The 22,556-nt window shown below is 43.9% G+C and overlaps 1 long non-coding RNA gene across 2 annotated transcripts; it reads left to right on the forward strand.

Moving 5' to 3' along the window:
- Positions 1 to 14,155: 14,155 nt before the first annotated feature.
- LOC138689972 (uncharacterized) lies at positions 14,156 to 21,761 on the forward strand. 2 transcript variants are annotated; one of them, XR_011328736.1, is made up of 4 exons: positions 14,156 to 14,297; positions 15,165 to 15,293; positions 15,963 to 16,596; positions 17,942 to 21,761. It is a non-coding gene; the product is annotated as an uncharacterized lncRNA (long non-coding RNA). The 2 variants fall into 2 exon arrangements; XR_011328735.1 differs by having other exon boundaries at positions 15,165 to 16,596.
- The last annotated feature ends 795 nt before the right edge of the window (positions 21,762 to 22,556 follow it).

Consider the following 22,556-nt stretch of genomic DNA (forward strand, 5'->3'; position numbering starts at 1 on the left):
CTCCACACGCCTGGTCTTCTCTACCTCAAAGCTTTTGCTTTGCTTCCCTCTGTACCCGAACAGTCAAAGAGCATCAGATCCTGATTCGTTTTTGCTTTGTACCCCCTCCTCATCTCCACTCCGATAATTCCTTGCTAGTTCTCACAACAAAAAAGAAGGTCTTCGGAGCGCATCCATCCCTTGCTGAATGTCCCTCAGGTAGCGACGCCAACGTCGGCTCCAAAGTTTGCTGGGCTTAGGGTATGGTTTAGGCTGCACGAGGTCTCGCCTACGGAAACTCCTCAGGAACCTTGAACCTGGGTTTGACCCATGTCAGAGCCAAAAGAAAAAGATGCTACAACGCATCTGTGACGCAGACCCTCCCACGGCTGCAAAGCGGCTAAGGCTTAGCTAGCCTAGAGACTGATAATGAACCAGGGAGCTCTTCTGAAATTCAAAATGCTTTCAGAGCATTCAGAGGTATTTCCACCCACACAGGCATCGCTGCTCCCAATTCAATCACTTAGACCATTTTCTAAATCCTGGATGGAAGTTATTATTACAGTTCTCCTCGTTGTGTCCCGCTGTACACGTAAAAAATGAAAAAATAATTTTTGTGCCACAGTTTTCAATCTTCCACTCTATGTTAATTTCATTATTTTAAGATTATGTTACCTTGTGTCCTTTTACGTTTTCAGGGTATGTGAAAATTTCTAAGAGGATGCTCATTTGAATGAATTTTGAGAGGAAGTCTTACTATGCTAAGTCAAATACGTTATTAAAATTCAGACACTGACACGCACTTGAGACATCAAATTTATTGTCAGTGAAGTTGTTAATTAATTTTTCTTCTTTAAGTTAATTTCAGAGTTTTATTGAAAAGCCCGTTCAACAAAAAACTACAGTTTACAAGCTGCGGAAATGTACTGTGCTTTATTCCATTCCTTTGTAGAAAATTGGCAATGTTTCCTTCTTTTTTAAAAATTATTTTAATAATAAGAAAATGTAAGAATTATAGAGTAGTCTCATTTTTCCTTTCCTTGGTGACATTTGGTAATACATCTCCTTTGCTTCAGTATTCAGTCTCTTTTCAAAAATTATTTTGGAAGAAATTAATCCACCAGTTTGGGTAATAAAAAATTGTAACTGTTGCATATGGAGGCTAATTTCTGCATCTCTACATTTTCTGAATAGTTCCTATCAAGTAGTTGTAAATAACTATTTTATAAAATTTAGAACAGTACAGAGTCGCAGACAGGCTGAGGTTGGCAGGCACCTCTGGAGGTCATCTTGTCCAACCCCCCATGTCCAAGCAGGGCCACCTATGGCTGGTTGCCCAGGCCCATGTCCAGGTGGCTTTTGAATATCTCCAAGGATGGAGACTCCACAACCTCCCTGGGCAACCTGTGCCAATGCTCGGTCACCCTCACAGTAAAACCAGAAGTGTTTCCTGATGTTCAGAGAGAACCTCCTGTGTTTCCGTCTGTGCCCACTGCCTCCAGTCCCGTCACTGGGCACCAGTGAGCAGAGCCGGGCTCTCTGCACCCTCCCTTCAGGTATTTATACACATTTATAAGATCCCCTGAGCCTTCTCTTCTCAACAGTCCCAGCTCTCTCAGCCTTTCCTCCTAGGAGAGATGCTCCAGTCCCTTCATCGTCTTTGTGACCATTCGTTGCACCCTCTCCAGTATGTCCAGGTCCAGAGCCCAGCACTGGACACAGTACTCCAGGTATGGCCTCACCAGTGCGGAGGAGTTACCTGCTGGCAGCACTCCTAATGCAGCCCAAGATACCATTAGTCTTCTTTGCAGCAAGGGCACACTGTTAGCTCGTGTTCAACTTGGTGTCCACCAGGACCCTCGGGTCCTTTTCTGCAAAGCTGCTTTCCAAATGGGTGGCCCCCAGCACATACTGGTGTCTGAGGTTGTTCCTCCCCAGGTGCAGGACTTCGCACTTCTTATTAAACTTCATGAGGTTCCTGTCAGCCCATTTCTCCAGCCTTTCAAGGTCTTTCTGGGTGGCAACACGACCCTCTGGCCTATCAGCCACTCTGCCTGGTTTTATGTCATCAGCAAACTTGCTGAGGGAACACTCTGCCCTGTCATCCAGATCATTAATTAGGATGTCAGACAGGGCTGGACCCAGTATTGACCTCTGAGGTAGAGCACTAGTTACTGCCCTCCAATTAGACTTCATGCCACTGATCACCACCCTCTGGGTCCAGCTGTTCAGCCAGTTTTCAATCTACCTCACTGCTCATCCAGCCTGTACATCAAGAGCTTCTCTGTGAGGATCTTATGGGAGACAGTGTTGAAAGCCTTACTAAAGGCCAGGTAGACAATATCCACTGTTTTGCCCTTGTCTACCAAGCTAGTCATTTCATCATGGAAGTTTATCAGGTTGGTCAACCATGATTTCCCCTTTGTGAATCCATGCTGGCTACTCCCAGTCACCTTCTTGTCCTTCATATGTCTGGAAATGGTTTCCAGGATTAGTTGCGCCATCTTTCCCACGGATCAAGGTGAGGCTGACTGGCCTGTAGTTCCCTGGGTCCTTCTTCCTGCCCTTATTGAAGATTGGAGTGACATTTGCCTTCCTCCAAGTCCTCAGGCACTTCTCCCAGTCGCCATGATCAATCAAAGAGTATCAAGAGTGGCCTTGCAATGACATCTGCCAGCTCCCTCAGCACTTGTGGGTGCATCCCATCAGGGCCCATGGACTTACGCATGTCCAGTTTGCCTAAGTATTCCCTGACCTGATCGTCTTCCACCAAGGCTATATCATTCTTGCTCCCGCCTTTCCCTCTGGTCTCTGGGACCTGGGATTCCTGAAGGCCAGTCTGGCTAGTAAAGACTGAGGCCAAGGTGGATTCCGTACCTCAGCCTTTTCCAGGTCCTGTGTTACCAGGTCCGTGGTCTCATTCAGCAGTGGGACCACATTTTCCCTAGTCTTCCTTTTGTCACCCATGTACCTGTAGAAGCCCTCCTTGTTGCCTTTGACATCCCTCACCAGATTCAATTCCTTCTGGGCTTTGGCTTTCCTAACCTCATCCCTGCATGCTTGGACAGTGTCTTTGTATTCCTCCCAAGTTACACATCCTTGCTTCCACGCCTCGTGTACTTCCTTTTCAAGTTTGAGTGGGCTTTCCTATTTGTGGGCCAGGAGCCCCTAGTTCATCTAGTGTTTTTGCCTGACTTCCTGCTCACCAGGATGGACAACTCTTGAGCTTAGAGGAGATGATTGCTGAGTATCAACCAGCTTTCTTGGGCCATCTTCCCTCCAGAGCCTTATCCCATGGGACTCTTCTGAGCAAATCTTTGAAGAGGCCAAAGTCTGGTCTCTCTCCAGGGTTGTGAGCTTGCATTCTGACCTGCTCCCTTCTCTCAGGATCTCCACCATCTCATAGTCATTGCAGCAAAGGCTGCCTTCAACCTTCACATCCCCAATGAGCCCTTCCTTGTCCGTGGGTATCCAGTCCAGCAGAGCTTCTGTCCTTGTTGGCTCCTCCGTCACTTGGGCCAGGAAGTTCTCATCGGTGCTCTCCAGGACTAAAGTCCTCCATGAGGACAGGGCCTGGGAACGTGAGGCTGCTCCTGTCTGTCTGTACAGGGCCTCGTCTGCTTGTTCTTCCTGATCAGGTAGCCTATAGCAGACACCCATTACAATGTCACCCATACTGGTCTGCTCTTTAATCCTTGTGTTGCTCGCATCCTTGTGTTGGCTCATCATCCATCCCCAGGCAGAGCTCCAGGCATTCCAGCTGCTCTCTCACATAATGGGCAACTCCAGGTCTTCCCAGCCTGTCCTTCCTAAAGAGCCTGTATCCCTCCTTTGCAACACTCCAGTCATGGGAGCCATCCCAACACATCTCCGTGATCCCTGTGGGACCGTAGCCCTGCAACTGCACACACATCTCTAACTCGTCATGTTTATTCCCCGAGCTGCGTGCATCGGTGCACGGGCACTTCAGAGAGGTACCCCAGCATGCTCGTTTCCCCAAAAAGGGTCTGGGGTTTTACTCCGTAATGTTGCCTTGCCAGCACTTCCTTGCTTACATGCAAATGCTTGAGTTTGGCTTAAGCCTTGATTTGTTGATTTTGTGTTCCCTTTTGTTAACATCTCCCCAGCCCCTTTGCTGGTCAGCCCTGTCTGTCACTCTCTCACAGGGCTGCTGGTGACTCTCCTTCCTGCATCGTTCCTAGTTTAAAGCCGTTCTTACCAGGTCAGCCATCCTGCTGGCAAGGATGCCTCCGTCATGCTTAGTGAGGTGGATACCATTTCTCCCAAGCAGATGTTGATCCTCAAACAAGGTCCCATGGTCATAGGAACCAAAACCACTGACACCAGCTCCTCAACCAGCTGACACACAGTTCTCTCCTCTTCCTCCTCGCATCCTTTCCTCTCACCAGCAGGGCTGAGAACACACTCATACCCCCATGCCCTGACTGTCACCCCCAGAAGGAACACTGGTTGCAGAAGATGTGGAGTTTTTTATAGTGTCTAAAAATTTCTAGGAATTTCTAAAAATTATTTTCATGCCTCTCTTTCCTAATTAGTAGATCCATAGCACACCAGCAACACCCTTCTGACATTGCAGGTGGTGAAAATATCAATCTAACACACTGTTTAGGTTGCTCATAACTTGGCCAAACTGCGATAGCTTGGACTGAAATTTGTGCTTCTCAGTACAAAGTTCAGCAAAACTCAGTCCTGACAATGAGATGAGGGAAAAATACTTTGTTTTCCCTCATTCAAATTTGTTTTAGGACTTGGCTTTATAAGTTACAGTGACTCCGTGCTTTTGAATGAAAAGTTGAAATTTAGCTGTGATAGAGGTACAGGGTTTACAGTTCCTGCCGCCCAAGTTGCGACAAACGCAAGAAGCAGAGGACGGCTGGGGAGCATGGGCTCTGCCGAATGCAAGACCAGGGACTGAAACATCCAGGGTGAAGACACTTGTCGGAAGGGGATGAAATACTGGCAGCAGAAGCCAAGAGAAAACAGTGGTCGAGAGAGAGCAGAAAGGCCTGGCGCCGGGTGCTTCGTACCCCTCTGATTTGTACTCCATGGGCTTTGCCGCCTGCTGCTCCGGCTTTCCAAGTGGAAGGCATCCGAGCCAGAGCTGCTGCTCGCTCGGGTCCGTCCAAGTGGCTCTGTGGGACAACAGCGCTGTTCCCTGGCCTGGCGTTTATTGCTGTTTTACTTTGGGAAGGCAACTGAAACCCATTCGGCAAAAGTCAGTAAAGCTGCAAAGTTAGGCAAGGAAAAGTTAAGAAATACTAGGAATGAGGTTATTTGTAAGCTTGAAGTCAGCCCCCTTAAGTGTAGGGGTAATTATACATTTCTTAATTAGATGATCACATATTCTTCCTCCCACAGGATCCTGCCTTTTTCCAGCAAATGAGCTGTTTTTCAATAGTCCCTTTCATCCTCCTCTCTCGATGTGCAGCTCAAGCTATTATTTAATGCGTATTATATAACCCTCAGACTAGATGCAGAATTATTCATTCCCTTCTTTCTTTGGGATCCTGTGGGGCTTTTACTGTTATGTGCCCATGGATCACAAGCATTAATGAATGTATTTTATCCAGCATCATGTGCAAACAGCTAGGATTATCTTCTCCATTCTGGGGATGGGGAACAGAGGCAAAAAAGAGATTAATGCTACTGTTTTCAATTATCTGCTGATTCTGGGTACTAGCTGCCTTGAACATACATGCGTTTCTTTTCCAGGGAACTCGCTGTTTTTACAAGTTGGGTGCGACATGAGATGCCTGCGTGAGGCTTGGACGTGTGGCATAGGAGCATGGGAGATATTTTCTGGGGCTATTTTATGCCCCTGGCTTCAGGGGAGGTTGCTCCTGCAGATCGCGAGTGAGAGGAGACGTCTCGCTGCGGTGCCAGGCTGGCAGCCTGGCCTCCTTGGGGGGATAGGGTTTGAACCCCACTTCTTATCTCGCTGCTTCCCACTGGTGAGCGTAGGTCGTCGTTCATCATGTCCTGTGAATTTCTCTCCTACCGTGACTAATCCCTCCCATGCTCTGTGTGGGCATCCCAGGCACCCACCTCCGACTTCTGAATCCGCCAGGTACCTGCATGAGGTTGCGCAGCTCCTAAAAATGAAATACTTTGTGATTTTTATAATGAGTATCACATTTATTCGCGGACTCCCTTTTACAGTCCTAGCCTCTGGAGTCCTGTGATAACCTGAAAATTTGTGCTTTTGTTTCTTTGTGCAGAACCCATTTACTCCATGCTGGCTGCAGAAAGGGTCTTGAAATGTGCCATTTAAGGCTTAGATACTGAAAGACAGATCAGAAGAGCTAAAATTCATCATTGTTCTAAAAATTGCATGATTTTAAATCAACCCCAGCAAATTTTGACTGCTGGGAATTGGCAAGAGTATGCCATAAGAATTCTGGATTAGGTAGGTAGAGTGTATTTGATGATTTATGGATATGAATAGCATTTTGTACTTACAAAGTAGCTCTTTAGGGGCCTCAGGCTCTACTGAGAAATCTGAGGGGAAAACAGCATTTCTGAAGATTTTACACGGTGGATGACGATGTGCAAGGTGGCTGCATTCGCTTGTCCGTAACAGGACACACTGATCCAATAGGCTAGTTCTAGTTCAAAGAGCAGATGGAGCTAATAGGTTTTGTAATTAGAAAATGTGGTATTCACCGAAGTGGAAACATTTTTCAGATACAAATCAATTTCTGTAGTTGTATTTCTTAGAAAAAATTGAGATAACACCTTTCAGTAAAGTGGCAACATTCTGTTTCAACACTTGCAGAAACTAACATTTCAATATAGCATTTCCAAATGATTTCGTGTACTGAAATTATTTTATGTAATAAAAAATAACGTTGGGGTTTTTTTACAGTAAACAGTGTATTTCTGGGGATGTGTTTTATAAAATACAGACATCTATAAATACTTCTTTTCCCTCCAATTTTGGAAGGGAGAGACACTTAAAGCTGCAGAATTTTCTTTAAAATGGAAAACCCTGGTCTTCCCAGGTCTAGCTTGCCAAGTAAGAGACTTATTTGGCCTTAACCCTGAATTTAAGCCAGAAATTCTTCAAATTCTAAGTGGTCCTTTAGCGTGTTCTTATAAAAATCCTGGTGTAATTGGGACCTTATCTTTGCTGCAGCCTGTGCCTGTGCTGACATTGTCATAAAATCAATAATACAATGATCTACCTACCGTAGGCAAGTCATTTAAACTCTCTACTTACCTTCCTTATTGAAAAATTAATTATTTATTTACAAAAGCAAGTTTAAAAAGTCAGAAAATAGTAAACTAAAAAATGTAGCACTTGATCCACCGAGTCAGTGGAAAAATGTGCTTGGGATTAAGCCCTAAGTGTATGGTTGGATCTAAAATGTAGAGGATTGATTGATCTTAATTACTTTTACATTACGTTTTATATCATCAACAGCTACTTCTCAAGTAAAACCTTTTATATTGGACTGAAGGCAGTTCTACAAAATCCAGCAAGTTGGGGGTTTTTTTTTGGAAGGCTTTTATTAAGAAAAAACAACTTACACTGACTTTAACAGAAAGTATTGATAGTCTTGTAAATCCTTTAATCTAGAAGGAATCAAAACAGTTTATAGATTAAATACCTGCAGAGTACAGCAGTCAAATGCAAAATGCTGCTCCACCAACCTGTGTCCAGAATATTTCAGAGTAATGACATAAGAGAATATCTTTCCCATTAAAGCTGTGGAAGGTTGTCTTGGAGAATATAAAAAAGTTACTGTGATAGGAAAGTAACGAAGGCTCCAGAAGTCATTGTCCCTTGATCTTCCTGTTATCCTGCAAGCATCTCCCAGCCTACTCTGAGAAATGTAATGTTGAACCTGGGAAAAAAAATTTCCAGTGGACAATTTATGAGAGAATGCTGTGAATTGAGATGATATTCATTAATAATTTAGGCAAAATAAAGTTAACAAAATACTTCAAAATTATCAAAGAATCCAGTTGAATATGTTAAATTAATATGTAGGTAGTCTACATACAGTACACCTCCTTCTGCATGGCAGATGAAGAACAATCCATCCCAAAATAACCCGTAGCTTGGCACTACCCTAGGAAGCATTGGATCAAATTCACTCTTAGGGCTGCTGTGTTCTACCACACAGAGGCTGTGTTTCAAATTTGGTTGAAGTACCTGAGAATTATTGTTTATAAGCAGTTTTGGATCCTTCCAGATGGGAGGACTTAAAAGGACTGTCAATGAGTTCCCTCAGGATTTGTGTGTTGTAAAACACTGAAAAGCTTACGAGCAAAATAATTGTTACTATCTGGATGTCTGTGAGATATGAAGAACCTGATTCCGGGCCAGAGTTGAAAGACCTGAACCCGAGAAAAAGCTGCTGCTGCTGAAGAAGGAGAATTTCTCTGCTAAGAGACGAAGGACCTGACCAGCGGTCAGTGAAGGAAAAATTTCTGCTGACGGATTGACGTCTACAAAGTTTTGAACCAGACCCCGAGCGCATCAAAACCTGGGTAGTTGACTAGGCTTAAATATATCACCGTACTACCGTGCAAATACGACTGTTAATGAAGAAACCGAGGAAGGAGTTTGCTAGAGCCATTCTTGGGCTCGCTCGCTGGCTGGGCAGCCCCTGCCGGCTCACTGCCGGGCTCAGCGTCCCGCTGCACGTTATCCCGCAAAAGTGGGGTCAGCCCTCGCCATTCCTCTTCTCTGGATGCTCCTTTGTATCGTTGCTCCAGCCGAGGCTTCTCGCGGTGTCTTAGGGGTTAAGGTGAAATAAAACAACTGCACAATAGGCGGTGTTATTCTAACAGAGTATAAAGTATAGCTGGAAGGACCTGATCAAGATAAGGAATTAGCTCACTAGAGCGCTGAATTGTGTAGTGACAGTCGCACCGGCTTGTTTCCGGATCTTTGTTTATTTACCATTTTAAAAAGACTGGATGACAGCCAGCTGCTGGCTCTGCAAGAAGGCAAGGGAACAAGATGTCTACATTGGCAAAGGAACAAGATGTCTACATTCGCAAAGGACTTTACAAGTTGTAACTTGTGTTACAGTCACAAACAAACACGGAACACAGTACCTAAATTTCAACTCAGAAAGCCTTTCCTCAGCCACATACACACACCACAAACCTTACGTTCACAAATTCAACTGCAGATACAATGCAGAGACCACACAGAACTATACTCAGCCCATCCTTTCTTAGGTTGTGGGCAAACGTGCATTTGCCTGCACTGCAAAACAAAACCTCTGATTGGGAGAACCCCCCCTGCTTCGTCAAGGATGTCCTGGTTTCAGCTGGGATAGAGTTAATTGTCTTCCTAGTAGCTAGTACAGTGCTATGTTTTGAGTTCAGTATGAGAAGAATGTTGATAACACACTGATGTTTGCAGTTGTTGCCAAGTAGTGTTTAGACTAAAGTCAAGGATTTTTCAGCTTCTCATGCCCAGCCAGCGAGAAAGCTGGAGGGGCACAAGAAGTTGGGAGGGGACACAGCCAGGGCAGCTGACCCAAAGTGGCCAACAGCGTATTCCATACCATATGATGTCATGCCCAGTATATAAACTGGGGGGAGTGGGGGCGGGGGATTGCAGTTTGGGGACTAACTGGGCATCGATCGGTGGGTGGTGAGCAATTGCACTGTACATCATTTGTACGTTCCAATCCTTTTATTATTACTGTTGTCATTTTATTAGTGTTATCATTATCATTATTAGTTTCTTTTCTGTTCTATTAAACCGTTCTTATCTCAACCCACGAGTTTTACTTCTTTTCCCGATTTTCTCCCCCATCCCACTGCGTGAGGGGGGCAGTGAGTGAGCGGCTGCGTGGTGCTTAGTTGCTGGCTGGGGTTAAACCATGACAAAGGAAGACAAGGGTGAAATGAGAGCAGCCACCGGAGATCTGTGGGGAGCCTTGATCGTACTAAGGTGGGGAGCTGCAGATCAAACCCCAGGCAGAGGCTCTGCATAAGCAGCTCAGCTCAGTAGAGCGATGAGAAGGGTTGAGGTGAGAAAGTAACGGAGAGGTGCAAAACACGCCGCACTCCACAGGGGACACGAGAACCATCTCGTTGTGTCCTCCAGCATCTCTCTTGGAAATGGTCTTTCCCTCGCATTTCATGGTTATTTCTGAAGTCATGAGCGCTGACTGCCTTTGTAATCTTTTCTAAGGTGATAGTCTTCATAACACTATGGAAAGTACAATGGCAGTAAGGATCAGGGGTGTGTGAGTGGAAAAGTGTAAAAGGAATGTAAACTAGCCTCTGCCACAGAGTAAATAACACAAGAGGAGTGTGTCCATCCAGGAGTATCCTCTACCCAAGTGCTTTGTAGAAAGTGCATTTTATGTAAGTGCTATACCAAGATTAAGAATAATAATATGAAAATAACATGCTCAGAGGAGTGTGTCCACCCAGGAGTATCCTCTACCTGTGCACTTTGTAGAAAGCCTTTATATGTAAGTGCCATACCAAGATTAAGAATATTAATATGAAAATAACATGCTCAGAGGAGTGTGTCCACCCAGGAGTATCCTCTACCTGTGCACTTTGTAGAAAGCCTTTATATGTAGGTGCCATACCAAGATGAAGAATGCTGTGACATCCGCCTACGGCACTGGATTCTCCTTTTGCCTCTCGTGGTGAACGAAGACTGCAGAGTTAATAAATTCCTTCTCCGCTCCCAAGTGTGCCATCAGCTTTTTTTCCTTCCTTGTCCTCAGGGAGTTTTGTGGAGGAAGTATGTGGCAAAGCAGACTTGGACACTGTGATTCAATTCTTAAGTCTGGGGCCTGCTCTTCTGAAACAAGCTTTCTCCTTTTTCTCTGAGCCTGCTCCCACTAGCTGTAATACAGCATATGACTGCACATGCCTACAGGGAAAATGGGTTGGGAGATACATTCCACATAGTCAATTCAAGGTTTTACGGCAAGTCATTAAAGATTTTTTAAAAGTTAAAAGTGGCAAGTGAAGAGGGGAGTTATGTGAGCCCGTGCAAAAGGTTTATAATTAGGAACGAAAGCACTGGAATAAAGAAAAATTACCCTGGCCCATGGGGTGGGTATCTGCAGGCAACTCTGTGCCTGGCAGAAGGAGACGTGCTGATAGCTAAGTGGTTCAATACTTTGTTCATCAAAGCAAGTGTCAGACTCCACAGGGGTAGCAAAAGTCCCATTTAATTTAAAGCTAAGTGGCATTAAAGCAAACCGGAGCTCCAAAGAATAGATTGTAGAGAGGAATCCTGCTCTGCCAAGTAGGAAGAGAAGTGTCGAAGGTGTGGTCTAATACAGTCCCTTTTCACTAGGCATTTATAGGACCCTGTGAAATGCATATGCTCCAGGAATGCCTCCTGTCTGTGTTGCAACATGAGCTAAATGTTGTTGGACTCCCAGCAGACTCACAGCCCAAGATAGCAAGGCTGCTTTTCTGGGAGGCTGTGTTGCACCAACATGGAGGAGGCTGGATTTGGAACCTGCTCTCCTGTTCTGTTCTGACACCCGGAGCGCCGGTGCTTTCAGGTGGGCTTACCTAATGGTTGCACGCGAGAGAGGAGAAGAAATCCATCAATGTCCAACCATAATAAAAATCCATCCAATCTTGCCTCCCTTTATCAACAGCAAAAATCAAAGCGTTGACCTTTTCTGAATGACTTCTGCCTGACTTAACACCTATCTGATCATTTACAAGACACTAATTATAGAGTTGGAACATTACCTGCAGCCAGTTTCCTGAAGTGATGAAACCGGCCGATACCTGAATGATGTGATTGCCTGACAGCACATATAAAGAGAGGCACGCTGCTGGATGCTGTTGTTCCAGGAGATGGTTGCTTTCCTTCAGCTGAGAGAGCTTCGAGGTGCTTCATGGAGCCAGTTTGCTAGTCCTGGCTGCAGGTTAGGCCACAAAACTGTAATGCTCTCAGATTGACTCTCAAGATGCATTTTGGCCCCTTCTATAAAGCCCTGTTTTAAATTAAACTTTGGGAGGGTTGTGGGGTTGTTTTTCGGAGAAAAGCCTTGCTTCAAAATAAAAAAATCAAAATTCTTTGTTTTGAAAACACTGAAATGTAATACTTGGCTTTTCTGGATTGTCTTCTCCTTTCTTTAGCCATGACTCCCCCCCAAATACGGCCCGAGCTTGCCGTTACACAAGCGCTGGGTTTCTCAGTTAATCCACCCCAAAATCCCTCTCTGCGGGTCCTTTCTCAGCGCACTGCTGCTCCATGCCGCATGAAGTGCTGCGTGTCTCACGAGGGACCCTGCTGACAGAAGCCACCCAGATCTCCTGCCCTAACCTCTGATGGTTTGTGTTTATAAAACTTTGGGGGTGAATGCCAGCCATCCTCATGAACGTGAGGGATTTTCCCCTTCATGCCACCCCACCGCTGCAAGAAGACCTTCCTCTGAAAATGTGACATATCCAGCGTTGTCTGAGGTAGTAAAGAGCAAGCCCGTTCCTATTCAAGCAAATCCCATCCCCCTGCTCTACACAGCTAGCCTTTTTCCTTACTTCTTCCCAGGAATTTCCAAACTCAGGCAGGAATCCTGTGAGGAGCATCATCACATTCAGAAAGGCTGGTATACTGCCTGCACTCCCTCTTCCCTTTTGAGCCAAAAAGCCTTTTTTTTTTTGCCACCGGTAACTCAATATAATATATCTGTGCTGAAAAGCTAACAGGGAATCAAAGAGATTTCAAACGGAAAGGAAGACAAACCTTCCAAGGCCAGTGGAAATAGAGGTTTTATCAAAATGTGTAGTTCTTAAATAAATAAGAGTAAACCAGAGATATTTATTGAAGGCCCAAGGATGAGGCCATTCAGTCAGAGACAGTAGATGGCAGTAAAAGATGGGGAATAACGAAGATTAAACCTGTAATTGGGAAACAGCGGGCGGGTTCTCATTTCAGTGCAGAGACTTCACTAACCTGGTGCCATGCTCTGCTTGCAGGTGGAAAGGCATGGCTTCTTGGAGAGCCATTTTGTTCTCATGCCTTGTGCCTTTCTCCTTTGGTTCTTTGGACACGCAGGAAATGCCGATGTATCTGCACCATAGATTTATGTTTTCATGATTTAACCCCACAAATAAGATTCCCTAAAGAAGACTTGCAAGCACAACATCTGACTTATAGGTAGGATCACACACAAGCTGCTGAAAGCCAGCTCCCCCTCACCGAAGGCCCCGTAACTGGGAAGTATGATCCAGCAGCTCACAGAGAAAGGGAAGACTCCAGCCAGCTGACATGCAGCAGCCAGCTGAAGTAACCGAGAGCCCATTTGTCCACAGGAACGTCTGGTCAGCGTTTGGATTAGCAAATTGAATATGGCAAAGAAAAACCATCCTGGGACCTTGAGCGAGTGTAGTGGTCAAAGCCCAGACCGTGCACTTTAATACAAAGCAAAACCTCGTACAGCAGAATACTGTGTAGTCCTGCATTGTGTGAGCTGAATGAAACGCTCGGCATTGTGGTCTGCGTTAGTTGTGAGGCTGCCCTGCAACAACAGAGCGCTTCCCACCTGGGCATGAAGGGACATGGCTCTCATCTGTCACGCTGAGAGGGATGAAATATGGGAGCACAAGTCAGCAGAGAGTCCTGGGTCCCTGGCTTTGCATGCATTGTCACCACATTATATATATATCCTTAGGAAATGTATTAAGCTCCATTCCAAAACTAGTTTGTTCTCTTCTTCTTCTCCCCCAAATGCCCTCTGATTATCACCTGTAGTATCCCATAGGCTATGACATATACCATAATTCTATAAACTGCAATGAACATAAACACAATTCTTATTATATAATATATGAAATACAGAATTGATATAATTAGTGCAATTAAAATACATTAAAAAGTCTAAATATCAATAATAAAATGTCCAGTTCACATTGGAAGCAGGTTGACATTTTTCACAGGAAATGGCTCCTCACAACTGAAAAATTAACTCAAAGTTCTGTAAAATCTAAAACTTTTTCAGCAGGCAAAACTTTTCAAAGAAACTTTTTCAATGAAAATAGAAGCATTAATTCCACTGAAAAGTTTTCTCAGGGGAAAGCTGCTTAATCACAAACTCTGTGTAACACCTAGAGGAAATAGCATCCTTAGCTGAGTCACCAGCAACCACAAAGACTCCTGGATTTTATATTCTGGGCCTGTCCCTGCTGAGAGTGAGACATCCCTCATGTCACGGCCCTAGGAGGGTTTAAATTAAACCAACCTCACACACATTGTGCAAGGCTGAACTTAATTTAATGGCTTCTGCCTGATACCCTAGAGGGATACGTGTTCTCTGAAGACACTTCAGCAAGACCCTTTGGTAAGTCCCAATTTGTCTGAATTTATCCTTGAAATGTACTATTGTTCCTTTTCCTCTCCTTTTCACAACCATCACCATTTTAGAATCACAGAAAAATTTATGTGGGAAGAAGGTCATCTAGTCCTGCTCCCTGCTTAGAGCAGGGCTAACTTCAAAGTTTGACGAAGTCGCTCAGGTTTTCTTGTAATGCTGAGAAATCTAATAAAATCCTGTAACTAGGACAACCAAAAAGCTCATTGAATGGCAAGGGAACTCTTTGTCATGGCATTTCTTTAAGCCAGAGGCAAAGGCATTCACTGATACACCATTATGAACACAGAGTTACGTGGCCCCTGTTACAGACTCTGTAAAGAACTAGTATCAACTGCACATGCGATACGTATGACTATCACTTTGAATCGTGCTTATAAAAACATAAGTTGCAGTGTTTAAAGCAGTAATGCACTGAGATACCCAGACAGGTATTTAATGCCAGTAGTGACTTGTCTACTATTTAATGCCATGACGCTGTTAACCAGGTTCTGTGCACTGTCTGGTGGGGAGGTGGCTTTACCTTGCCAGGTGCTTTCTGAAGTTAACTTTGGGGATCAGCAGTCCTCTGCGGGAGTGTTAAAAGTGAATACCAGATTAAGATATGAATCACGGGAAACCCTTCTGAGGTTGGGCTACAAGGTTTGCATTTGAATTGGATCTGCCTGGGGATAACTTAGCAGTGCTGGGACAAGGGGTTTGATTGAATGGTAAATCCTAGCCTCAAGGTTGTATAAGTGGCTGGACAGCTGCAGGTAATGGATATCGAAACCAGAAGGTTTCAATCTACATTTATATGTAAGCTGAGTAAACATACTTCAATTTCTGTACACACAGAGCCATTCAAGTCTTCTGAGCTCTGCAGGCATAGTCGGTTCTGTGGTCCTACAAGAAGGTGCAAGAGCCAGACGGTTCCTGATTTGGAGGTGGAATGGGGAGGGCAAGGAGCAGAGCTGGAACGGAAAGGTGGGGGAGAGAGCCCGGCAGGGCTGTAATTCCTCATCCTGCTGTTCCCTGAGAAGGATGGCACCTGCTTCCCACTGGCACAATCCTCCGGGAAGCAGCTCCCAAGCCCTTCCCCAAGTACAGCAGCAGCAAGCCTGGTCTTCCCATGCTGCAGCAGGGGCAAGGGCCTTGGCTATTGTGGCTCCTGTGCACACTGCAAATGTGTTGTTAGCATCTGAATACAGTAAATGCTTCATTCCCTTATTTTTACTTTAGTGCTTGTCTGCTGTAAAGGATGATTTCAGAATGGCTGGTGAGCAGCAAGGCATTGCATTCCTATGGGTGAAGGAAATCTCTACACAGGGGTACAGGACTGTCTCCCCAGCATCCAGCCTTTCCAGTACAAGATTCATGGGTAGCAAGGCTGTTCCTCCAGTGAGCTCCAGCAGGCAGGGTGAGAGCTTGTGAAATAGGATGTTGGGAGCCTTTGATGACCAGCTTTAGCCAGATGCTCCTTGGCTCTCCTTCAGAGAGCACAAATCCCAGTGACCTCTCGAAGGTTGTAGCTCTCCTCAGCGTGCAACTCTCCGTATGAATTTATTATGTCATGATATTTTCATCACTTTTAGGCTTTCACTTAGAAAAAGTGTTATCTAGAAAAAGTGGTTTTTAAATGTTCTCTTTGAAAAGAAGACACAGGGATCCCATGAAGAACCGTATTGTTGATCTCTGAAGAAAGCAGCGTGGATGGGCTCAGCTGCTTGAACAGAGGCATGTACTTTCATCTGGGATGACCTACTATTTCTGACACAACTCCAGAGGATTGGCAGACATTACACAGGAACTACAGAAAACCTTCTTCCTTCTTGGGGGCACCTGGAGGCTAGAAGGAAGACCTAGGTGATATAAGATGGCTCTAGATGTTCATGTTTAGGCATCTCACCAGTGAACTCTCTGTACCGAATGGCTTTTCCATTCCGTCAGGAGAAAGCCTTCAGGAATCAGTTAGCTTATTTCAGAAATGAACAATTTGGCAGTAATTCAGTCTCCAGAAGGCTTTGTGCCAGGCTCTATTGCTGCTTCTAGCCTCTGTCTGGCTTCACCCAGGCAGTACATTGCAGCCAGCCACCCGACCATTGCGCCATCTCTCTGGCTGCCACAGAGCAGTCAAGTTCAGATGACCACCTGGAAGACTGAGACCTGGGCTGTGAGCCTCGGCATTTATTGCTTCACACTGGAGATATCTCTAGGAACACCGCTAGCTGCTCTAGGCTGACCCTTTGCTGCAGCCATGACCCAGACCCTCGTACCTGAGTTGAAGCAGGTGAGATCTCAGTGAGGCAAGCAGGTAGGAGCTAGAGGGAAAATGAAAGGGCTGGAAACAGGGAAGGGGAAGGGGAGAGTAGGAATGGCAGAAGAACTTTCCTCCCAGTGAGTGCCATGCAATGATCTGTTTGTTAACTACCACACCCTGCTATGTCCTACAGCTATTTTTATCTGATGACACTTCTGTGCTGACTCATCCCAGTGCTCAGCTTCTGACACACCAGGCAAAATATCCACCCATACTCCTGCTTTATCTCCAAACCCACTCTTCTCTAGCCTATAACGCAACAGTGCTTTAAAGCATGAAAGGAGCATAACAAGCTTTCTATTTAACAAGACCCAAAGACATGCATGTACCCTGTCATCACAGCACAGTGGTATTATCCGCCAGCTCCTTAGATAATTAGGACGTGCTCAAATTTTCTTAAAATTACAGTCAGTGTGAACGATGCTGTTATTATGTGGAAGAGCTGGACTTCTATAGCACAACCAATATGGCCTTAAACCAGAGCACAGCAACTACAGGTCACAGCAGTAAATTCGGGTTGGTGTACTGAAAGTCTGCTCTGGCTGCACCTTAGTGTTAGGAGCAGCAATTGGGCTGAGAAAAATATAGAAAATACCTCACAGAGCCTGAAAGTGGTTTGGCAAAATTATTTCACATTCAGTAAAATCATACTCAAACTGTCTTCCCTCTACCAGATCAGTCAATGCAGAGTTGCTCCCTCCTGGGCCTGCTTCACTCACATTTTAAAAGGCCACCAACAGTGATGGGCTTCCTACCACAGTTCAGACACTGCAAATTGCCCAGCCTGATGCTCCTGAGTGTCAGAACTGATCAGCGTTGGTTAAATTATATTCCCTGAATATCATTTTGCTTGTTAGTTATGTTTGGTTTCTTTGGATGACAGCATCCTTTCTATCACCAAAGAAACTGCTACAGAATTGCTTCTACTGATAAATCCTTTTGATTCTGATCTCTTTCTATCAATGTTACCTGCTGGTACCTGCTATCACTGTTATATACCTTGTTTTATGTGGTTGCCAGAAATATTCTCTTCCTGCAACTACAGCCTCCAGGTATACACAGGAAATAATTGACTAGTTTGCTCCCTGGTCACCTTCTGTGTGATAGACCATTCTCTTCAGTGGTCCCTGAACTCCCCAGCCAAGAGGGATCCTCTACATCCCCCCTTCCTGTCTTTGCCTTTCACTAAATCCCATTTCATACACTCTCTAGCAGCTGCAATCTCTCTGTGCTGAGCCATACTTCTACTAACATTCTGGTTTGGTGGTACTTTTATGCTAGGATTTTGGATGACATGAGTTTTTTTCCCTCTCAGGTAAAGGAAGAAACAAGCAAAAGCAGTTAGATCCTTCTGCAACAGGCAGGTGCCAGTAAGAGGTGAAATGAGGTTGGGAGTCTGGGATGTGTTAAGTGGTGCACCCAGCAGAAAAGGAATGACTTCTATCTCTTGTTATCCTGCTGATCCACTTTCCTAGCTACCAAACCTTCCACATTCTAGATTAAACTTTCTCAACTGCTCAGACCCTACAACCTCATCCATCCAAGCCTCTGGACTTGGATGAGTCTTGTGAGTCTCAGGAAATTTTTCCTTACATATATCCTTCAGCCTCAGTTCATAAATTCTCTGCCTGGGAATACTTCAGAGACAATCCAGTGAGATTAGTACTTGATTCTTGTAGGCCTTGAGAGCAACCTAGTAAATTTAATTATGGGCTCAGTAAAACCCTACTCCCAGGTGTGTCATCACTTTTTCCCATGACTCATGTTTGTTGTGTTTAGAGGTCATCCCTGTCGACACCACTGCGCCAGCTGAAGAATCAAGTGTAATACGTAAGTCTTTTTCACTTCCATTTTTTTACCCTAATCTATTATTGCTCAGCTTCTTTCTTTTGTCTTCACTGACTCCCACTTCTTAGAACCCATGAGAAACATAGATACTAGAGTCAGGGTCAGTCAAACATACTGCTTACCATCCTTTTCACTTCACATGCCGCAGTCCTGACATACTAAAGTGCCACTGGCTTAAGCAGGATCAGACCTACCTTGTAAAATGGTGCTTCTCAGACAGAAGACTGCCAAGTATCAATTCCACCTGGTGGTCCAAATTAGAGTCATGAATTGAAATGAGAAGGGTTGATCTTATGAGAAGGTCACATTAGAAGTCATCTTTTGGTTTTAACATTTTTTTCCCTGGAAATGAAGAGACTCAGTGGATGCAGCCATACCTCTTATCACTGAGAAGCCATCCAGACATTTCACTGTTGAGGCCAGCTAGAAATAGTCTACTTAAAACTCCAAATAATCAGACATGTTTTCTGCATCACATGTGCTTTCTTTCCTGAGATAACAACAGCATAAAAGAATGGATGCAAAACCACCCAGCAAGCATCTGTTTCCCTTCGTTTACCCAGCTGTTTCCCTTCATTTACCCTTATTCGGAAAGCTCTGAAATTATGATCTTTGGGGAAGCAGAAATATGAATTACTGGTTAAAGAGGTTCAGTCCAGGTCACCAGCATTTCATGATGTTCTTCACCCTGTGATCACTTTAACAACAGGCTGCAAGAGCAAAGCCTGTGTTTTGCCCTTCTTTATGGCCCCACAGACAGGTCTCCCAAACGAATCCCTCCAGACGACAAAACCACACGTGGCATCTGAAAGGCTTCCCACCTCAGGAGGCTGTCTTCAACACTGGGGCCATCCAGCACCTACCTTTCCATCCCTGCTTCTTCCACAGTCCTCCTCCTTCCTCTCTTCAGTGTTCAACCATGTCCAGTGGAGATGATGGAGACTGAGAAGGAGACCACAAGTGCCGTGCAAATGCCCGCTACGCGGTGTGTGAAACCTTACTTTCAATGCATAGTTGCACAGTCCAGAAGGAGCTATATGAGAATGCTCTGGAGATCAGTTTGTCCTCTTGAGCTTCATGGGGGATTAATAAGATGCTCATTTAAAATAAAGCTGTAGATTAAAAAAAAAACACAACCAAACTATTAAAAGCTCTGTATTTAAAGAACATTCTCCAAGTTGTGTGTTTACATGATGTTGTGAATGAACTTACACAATGCTGGCAACAAGGTGCCAGCTTTACAATTCTTAGAAACTCTCTTTTGCCCCAAATCATTATAGAACCATTTGCTACTCAGCCACTTCTCCCAGGGGCTGAGGGGAATTTCACCTATTTTTTCATTACTCTTTTTTTTTTTTTTTGGCATGCAAAGGTACAGCATATAGTGGTTTTCTTCTGTAATTTAGATACCTATTTAATCAAGAGTAAAGTGAGGCTTACTGCTTCACAGCCAAAGGAATGCCAGGCAGGAATTTAAAACAAAGAGCTGAAAACTTTCTAAATTTCTTTAAAAAAAACCAAACAAACACCTGCTCTGTACTAACAAGCATTTAGTGGTCTTACAGCCCAAATGCATCTTTATTTACCTTTATTTACCTTCTCAGCTCACATTAGCAATGAGGAAAAGGGTTTGCCATACCTAAAAGCTCTCTTTTTCAGGATATGGTTTCAAACATTCAGCTGGACAAGAGACAAGGAGAATAGCTAAGGGCAGTCTCTGAAAAACACTTTCACTTCTCTCCTTGCACTGAAACCAGTCAGTGCCTTCAGTTTCTTTGCAACTACAGTCAGGAGGCTCAGTGTACAGAGGTTTCAGCCAGTGGAGGGCAGCAGCTGCCGTGCCTTAACCCAGCAATAGTTCCTTGAAAATTGGCTGAAAAGATCTTTAGAATTTGCAGTTCAGCCTCAGGACACTGAGAAATAGATTAGTGCAGTGAATTATTATTTTAAAATCTGTTTATGTTTCTGATTTATTAACAAAGATGATAGTAACAGATTTCAAGTAAAGAGAAGGCTCAACCTAACAAAAATACTAATAAAGACAGGAACCTGAGACCCAAAAAAGTTTTGGCATAGGACAGAAAGTGAGATTTGCGGTTACAAAACCAAACGTCAATAATGTCATCAGCCTTGGGAGAACAGATCCAAGGTTGCATCAGTGAAAAAACCATACACATTCTGAGCAGTCTTTGACATAGCTGCAGTAAAATGTGATTCTTCAAGTACTCCTACGGCAAGTGGGTAAAACTCCCATGTCAGGTGTGGAACACAAAGCTGAGACCGACATTTCAGACACCCTAATGGCTGCTTCTTGCAATGCATCATGGAAACCACAAGATGGAAAACCCCTGCAATTTTGAGAAATGATCAGGACATGGTTCAAACAAAGTATCACCACTGAAGAGCTGCTCTGGAATAACGACCGTAGTGTACTAAAATTCAGCATCCCTCCAAAATCCACTACATTGGTGTTAACTTTCAGGAAGAACTGCATAGAGGAGGTACAATGAAATTAATACCACCAACTAAAGTGATTAAATGCTTCAAAAGCTGCATGGACATTGTTAAAAAGCAATCAGGGCAAGGCTTAAGGAAAATATTTCAAAAAGACTCTCTCCTAATTTTTCCTTCCTAAACTATGGAAGACCAAGCACCCCAGTAATGTAGAAATAAGCAATAATAATAATTATAGTAATAAGCAATCCTTCAAAATGTTTAAACTTGCCCAAGCAAACAAAGTAAAAAAGAACTTATACTTTGGCAAATAGGTTACAAAACCACAATTAAAATCTGGAGGGAGAAAAATTCAGGAAAACCTTCCCTCTGGCATAGAAATTACTCGATGATTTTTTTTCAAGCTTAAAAGTCAGGAATCCTACCTGAGGGTCTGTGGGGCCAATTGATTACACTTTTCTAAAGAAAACATTCAAAAAAAGACAAAAGTGTGGCAAAAAAGCACAAAGAAACTCTTGGCCTGTATCGTGGAGAAGGGTAAGGAGGTTCCTACAACAGAACTTTTCTTACTGAGGGATGCAACAGAAGACCTGTCTCAAACTGAAGTATTAGTTGATGAGATTTTAATACGATGTAAGAGAAAGAGCAAACATGGCTTTTACAAGGTCAATCATGACTCGTCAATGTGCTGGAACTCTGTATATAGGCAAGGGTGATCTGATTTACATAATATTTTTGGATGTTTTTAAATGTTTACAAGGAAATCCCTTGGAGTGTCTCAAAGAAAAGAAAAATGAAATAAAACAGGTAATTTTCTGTGCTATTGTCTAGTTAAGAATAAGAAATAAGGAGAAGAAATAAATTGTTCACCTTCACAAAGGATGAAGGTCACTATTTATGTCCTAAAAGGAACTTTGCTATAGTCTGTTGTGTTTTACGTACTTGTGAATGATCTTGAAAAATGGGTACAGGGGAGGATGCAAACTCTACTGATACTGAATTGCTTAGGACCATAAAAACAAAAGCTGACTGTGAAGAGTTGAGAAATACTAAGTAACTAGACAATAAACCAGCAGATACTCCTTCATTCTTTATTGAAAAATGCAGAGATGCACATCAAGAAAAACAATCATACACATACAGACTGATCAGCTCTGAACTAGAAGTGGCCAGGTAGAGAAAAAAAAAAGATACTGGTCTAAACACACTTGTCTTATAGGGACAGTATAGGACATTTCTGGTTAGCAATTCTACAGGTGGCAGGACCAAAATAAAAAAGAGCAGGAACTTTTCCAGTGTTGTTAAATTGTCAAACATGTGGTTACAGGATGTTGTACAACCACCAAACTTATATATACACAAGAGAATTAGATAAACTCCTGAAATTCTTTGGAGGATTAGTAGACACTAATATGCAAATCTTGATTCAGAAAGTCTCTGTAATAGATTGTTGAGAGCTGGGAGTTAGGACCAGAGGTAGTATCAGCACATAATTGCCCTGTGCTTATTTTCTTCCTTCCATATCTGCTTTTGGCCACTAAGTGAGAGAGCATACCATCAGGGTAGGTAGATCTACTATCTACCCTTGTCCACAGCCTGCTGTATAGCAAAAGTACATTACCACTGAT

The sequence above is a fragment of the Haliaeetus albicilla genome, chromosome 19, assembly GCF_947461875.1.
Source record: "Haliaeetus albicilla chromosome 19, bHalAlb1.1, whole genome shotgun sequence".
Taxonomy (NCBI): domain Eukaryota; kingdom Metazoa; phylum Chordata; class Aves; order Accipitriformes; family Accipitridae; genus Haliaeetus; species Haliaeetus albicilla.